This window comes from Rhea americana, unplaced genomic scaffold, assembly GCF_003343005.1.
Source record: "Rhea americana isolate MKP2758 unplaced genomic scaffold, rheAme1 scaffold_315, whole genome shotgun sequence".
Lineage (NCBI taxonomy): Eukaryota > Metazoa > Chordata > Aves > Rheiformes > Rheidae > Rhea > Rhea americana.
The window spans coordinates 150,825-157,108 of record NW_028186441.1 but is presented as its reverse complement, the minus strand read 5'-3'; positions in this window follow the sequence as shown (position 1 = coordinate 157,108).

Genomic DNA, 6,284 nt, shown 5'->3' with positions numbered 1-6,284 from the left:
CGAGGCCGGAGGCGCAGCCCTCCGAGGGGAGGGGAGGGGACGGGACGGGGCAGGACGCAGAGGCCGAGGCGCAGACCTGCTGCCGCCAGGCTGAAGCCCGCGGCGGAGCAGAAGCCCACGGCAGCGCTGCCCTCCTCGCACGCGTCCCGCTCACGCGGCTGGCGCTGTCCGGGGATCACCGGCACGGGATGGGGCAACTCTCCTCCTCCCCAGTGCAGTATGCGATTAATTAAGCTTTGGGGCTTTGCACTCCCATTTCCTGATCAAAAATACAGGGAGGAGAAGAARAGAGGGCAAAGCAAAAATACGAATCTTTATTATATGCAAAAATATTCCAAGACAATGCAAATTAAGCAATTTGAGTCTCACAGGTATTCCTCTGCGCACTGTTATTAGGAGTTCCCAGCCTGGAATTGCAGTTTCTAATCACAAGCAAAATCCAAAGGAGGTTGAGCAAGAGCCAGGGAAGATCTGGGAGCGCAGAGCGGGAGCAGCCAGCGAGGTGCCCGCTTGACGGACATTAATTATTGACAGCCGCTTACGAACAGGAGTATCAAGCGTCGGGCGCGAAGGCGCGAGCGCGCTGAGCACGGGGCAAGCACTCGAGGCGCTTCGGCGCAGAGCCGGGAGGCCCGGTCCCGGGACCGGCCCCACGAGCACCAATTAATCCGCGCCCCGTCTCGCCCGCCCCGCGCGCGGAGGCRCCGCGCCGCGCAGGAGGGCGAGCGCAGCGTGGACCAGGAGGAGCAGCGCGGGCGCGCGCGGGCTAATTAGTTAGCAGCTGTAAGGTATTCTGAAGAAGCATATGAAATACGTAATTATAATTACAATAATAGCAACTCTATGAGCAACGCGGCAGTGATGAATTCACTTCGGCAGTGGTGATACGACCTGACAGGCCTTATCACAGGGAACGTTATATCCAATTAGCAATTAACCGCGCCGCGGCCGCCGCGCTAACCGTCCCCGGTGCGGCGGTCGGCTCGCGCTGGAAGAGCCTCCGCCCCCCCAGCCGCCCTCCGTGCCCGCGCGGGGGTCCCCGCGGAGGCTCCCCGGGACGGCCCGCGGCGGGACCCAGCCGCGGCGCATCCTCCGAGCGGGAGCCTCGGGAGCTGCTAAGTTCAGCCAGGGAGGGGCAGCAGCTCCACGCCACCCTCCTCCTCGCGCGCTGACCCCTCTCGGGAGCCCTGCTCGGGGGGGGCYGCGCAGCGCCAGCCTAGCGCAGACACGCACGGGGTGCTGCAGGCAGGAGGCCACCACCCCTCTCCTCCGCAGGGCCTCCACAAGCACCTCTGACTGCAGACAGGCGCCCACAAGAAGGGAAGAAACTCCGAACAGCAAACACAAGCTCCAGGGAAAAGACAACACCAGGACATTTGGGTTCAGACCCTAGTGCAAGCACTCACCACTTGGGAGGCACCGGGCAACCTCCTTGACCCAAGTGATAGAAATAGAATGAAATTTAATAGCATAAAGCACCAAGTCTTACATTTGGAGACAAATAATGACAAAACACTTGCCTTCAACTGTGCACTCATCAGCTAGAGGCACTAGGAGAAGCAAGCAGCCTGGTCGAGCCCAGAGCAGCTGTTGCTGGTGAGACGCCTCTGCAGAGACAGCAAGGACAACCCAGCTCCCAGCGTGCCCACACCTGCTACCCTCCACCTCCCTGTTATCTCCCAGCTGCTAATTAGTTTTTCCTAGTGTCTTTAAAGGAGCTACAGTTAGGGTGAATAGCTTCACCTGCTGAAGGTTTCCACCTGTGCCGAACGGMGAACCAGCATCTTCCTGATGCAGTGAACCTTCAGCCTGACGCCCATCTCTCCAGCGCCTCCCGGGCGCGTTGCCTTTCACRCCTTCGGCATTTGCTGTGCATACTTGGGCTGTACTTTTAAACTGATTCTTAACATCCAACCTAGTCTCTACTTTTTGTGCAGTTTTTTTCTGTATTTCAAAGCCATGTGTTGTGGTTCTTCTACTTAAGATAGCTTGTGTGCCATTAAAATTGTTTATTTAAGAAACTGTCTTATTTTTCATCTTATTTCCATCAGATTTGTTTCCAAGGGAACTGTACCCATTAATTTTCTAAATTTATTTTTAAAGCCCACCATTTTCRCTCTGCTTTTCTTTCTCTTCTCCCTCCTAGGAATTCTGAATTTTACTGTTTCATGGTCATTCCCGTTAGGGCAACCTGCTGCCTTCACACGCTCAACCAGATCCTTGCGTTGATTAGCATCACGTCTAGAAGAGCTTCCACCCCATTTCCATCATCTTATTTATTTTAAAAGCTGTGTGGCACAGAGGAATTCAACAGGCTGATGCAGAATAGTCTAAAGAGCAGGAACGACCGAGTAAGCGGAGGAGGAAGGATTCGCTCAGGCGAGAGCGAAGCCCGAGGGGAGACGCGGCCGGTCTGCAGAACGCCGCGGGCGCTGGACGCCGAGCAGGGCGCTCCTCCTGCTTAGACCTCCACTTTCTAACGGCATTAGCAAAACCAAATTAGACTTTCTAGTTGCATTAATAAAACCCCAAACTAGCTCCAGGTCACCAGTTCGATTGCACGCTTGGCCCGGACTGCCGCCCCGGCGGGAGGCGTCCCGCGCGTCCGCCTCCCCCCGGCTCCGCGCCACGGGCTCGGAGAGGGCCAAGAGCCCCGGCGGGCCGAAACGCCCCCGGCGCGCTCGCCTGCGCGCGCGGAGAAGCCGCCCCGACACCCGSGCGTTCGGCACGAGCCTCAGAGGAGGCTCGAAGAATCCCGGTGCCGGCTGCTTCCGCAGCAGCTGAGCTGCCCCGGGCCGTGCGGCAGCGTGCGCAGCTCAGAGGACAGCAGCTCAGCTGGCTGGACAGCGCTTCCAATTACCGGTGATGAAAACCTAATTATCGGCTTTAATGGGAGCTGAATTGGGCCTGAAGAATCCAAAAACAATTACTCTGCGTTCCCATTACATTAAATGGGAGCGGCAGGACAGACCCATTGCACTATCATGCAGAAATCAGAGGTGAATAAAAGCAGAATAAAASTTTGCCCATCAGATTTTTTTCTTCCAAGTGCAGGAAACAAGGTGACAGTGATCATCAGAGCTGAACTCGCCCCACAGTACTGGGAGCGCCTGCAGGGACGGCTGCATTACTACCGGCCCTTTTTCCCTGATTCTTTCTGAACTTTTATGATATTTAAATCAATAAAGAAGTGGAACTCAATAAAATGCTATTCACCTCAGCCACATTTGCCTGGTCGGAAAGGCAGCTCGGGACCAGAAGTGACAACTTGTAAAGTCTTCCCAGACTGGCTCAGGAAGTTTTAGAGCATTATTCAAATTAATATGGAAAATGCTCAGGTAAATTTTAAAACATATGCATATTTACACAAACAAATGTGAGTCACCACGCAGCTCGAAGTCGTGCTCAGAGCGGATGGCAGGTACCCGCGCACGTTTCCCTCCGGGTCCATTGCTCACGCGGGCGTGGGAGAACGGAGCCCGTTCCTAAGGTGCGTATTATCCATCCGCTAGACTGCGACGGCTCTTTGCGAGCTGAAACGCTCTACCATATAAAAGCAGTATTTAGGATCTATTTTAAAATTCATATTTTCTACCACATAGAACACAACGGCTCCTTGGGAGCCAATTTAATGATTATCAGATAGATATGTTGTTAGAGTTATTTTTTTTTAAGACACACATTTATTTAGAGACCATTTCAAAAACGTGCACGCGCACCCGCCCGCCGGACGCTCCCTCGGAGGCCCCCCTCGGCCGCGCCAGCCCGTCGGCGGGGTGGCACTGCCCAGTTTCAGCAGGGCTCGGCGTTTCGTGCGCCCTCGCGGCGCCGGGGACCGCCGGCAGCTCGGGGCGCTCGAGCCCGCGCGCGGGGGTGCGCGSAGCAGAGGGGAAGGATTCGAGGTGCACCCACCCCGGTGCCCCACGCTCGTCCCGCTCCTACCAGACCTCTGGGCGCTCGGTAGTACCTACGCACCTTCCCATCACTTATGCAACGGTCCTGGTAATTTGGACTAATTACATTGCTAGGTATTCTCATTTCATCGGAAGCTCTGAACACATCCCCGAAGTCTGAAGAAGGCTGGTCTCTCATCCAGCCCTCGAGTCAACCTTTGCTCGGAGAACAAGCTTTAACCTTGAGCGTGCTCTTAGCTGCCGGCAACCCAGGCCGGGCAGTGGATCCCAAACGGGACGCTCGCTACGAAGGGGGCCGTCTGAGACGACCAGGTATTAACTTCCCTTCACTTTAGCAGGACAGAATTTGGTGCAGGGTTTTCCTGCATATTCCAGAGAAAAAAGCCCAAATTTCCTCAAGCCTGTGCTAGTTATCTCCACTTTTGCTGCAAGTCCCGGTGCTCCAGTCTCTCTCTCTGTACCTAAAATACCATTTTAAACAGAGTCTCTTTTATGTATGAATTGTGTGATTAAAATTTGCCAGAGCACCTTGAAATAATGATCCCAGTTTGCTGGTCTAATCACTGCTATCTCTTCCCTTCTGGCATAGGAAGGTATTTGAAGCTGTGCTGGGTTTTTTCCACTTTCACATTAGAGTTTATTAAATTCTCATTCCAGTCTTAACATATTAGGTTCCTAATCCCATTACAGCCAATTAGCCTGCTCTGCGCACATCAGCAGAGCGGGTGGGCTCGCAGCCCGCAGCGGGGCCGGGGCTGTGCAGCCGGTTCGGCGTGCTGCGAGAGGCGGCACGCCGTCCCGCTGTCCCGCTGTCCCGCTGTCCCGCCGTCCCGCTGTCCCGCTGTCCTGCCTTCCCGCTGTCCCGCTGCGCGCCCGGAGCGAGCGGGCTCCTCGGCGCGCGCAGCCAGGGGCTGCTGTTCCCGGGACGCGCACAAGCAGCGTCCCCTTCCCAGCCGCAGGCGTTGCAGGCAACCTGCACCCTGCTCGTGCWGAAAATAGGGGGGAAACGGAAATGTTTAACCTTAAAGAAACTCTCAGAGAGGAGGTGGGTCCCGGGAAGAGCGGCCGGGCGGCCCCGGGGTGCCGGGGTGACCCAGCGCCCGCGGAGGCAGCACCGCCGCGCCGGACGGACACGCTGCGGGAAACACGGGGAGGGGCAGGTTCACGGCAGAAACGCAGGSAAGCACATCGGAGGCCCAGCTTTAAAATAAAGGTAGAAAACCACTTCAGGGGGCAAAATTCTCCTTTGTTTATAGCAAAAGGCAGATTTATGGGTTAATAAACATCTACAATTAGCCTCTGAAAAAATATACTCAGGTAGACAGGAATTATTCATTCAAATTAACTATAAATTAAGATCAACCTAATTTATGTCCATTAAAATGGAAAAGCACATTATCTCCCATTCAAAGGAATTTGTATTTGATGCAAATAGAACAAATCCAGAAACTTTAGAAATGTTCTTTGATTGTTCATTTGCATCGTTAACCAATGCAGAATGGGACTATGATTTAAAAACGGGAGAACAGAAGGAACAATAATTAGTTATGTAAATAATGTGGCATTCTTGTTTATAATTAGTTCAAGAATAAAATAAAATTCACGCATGTCACAGGACTAATTTTCGTATGCAAATTAACAATCAAAATTATAAACGGTAATAATGCAGTTTGGGAGAATGTGGCATTTTTAATTTATTAGGCGAGGCATAAGCTAAAGCTGATTCCAGTTGACGTTGGGAGATTTCAAAGGTACCTCCGGGAYGAGAAAAACCTGCAGAAGAGGAGGAAAAGCGGGGGGAACGCTGGCCCGCCCGCGCGCCGAGGCTCCAACCCAAAACGCGCAGGTTTGCCCAGAAAGCGGCGGGCGGGGGAAAGTTTTCGCTGCCCGGAGGAGCGCGCGCCGGGAGCGGGCGGCGCGGCGGAGGGCGGCTGGCGGCTCCGCGCCGCGCGGTGCACGGCGGGTCCTCCCCGGGCGCCCGGCGGCCCCGCGCGCAGCCCCCGCCGGGGTCCTCCCGGGCGAACGGAGCTCCGGCACGTGAGGGATGAGCGCGTATTAATTATTAATTACGGCTTCTCCTGCTTCGGCGTGTGGAACAGGAGTCGGATTCCGCATCGGGGAGGGCAGGACATCTCGGGGAACAGCAGTGCCTAGACTTCTCACTTAAAATACGCTTTCCGCTTCAGCTCAACACTGGAGCTGAAATCCCTCAGTGGAGCAGTGCAGCCAAGACAGCATGTTTTATAATAAAAGCAAGTGCGGGAGCTTTAATTAAGGCTGCTCAGCCCGGCGCTCGCAAAGCCGCGCGCTGCAGGGGCCGCGTGCTGCCGGCCCCACTGCCGCCCGCCCGGCCCTCGAGACCCCCGCCGC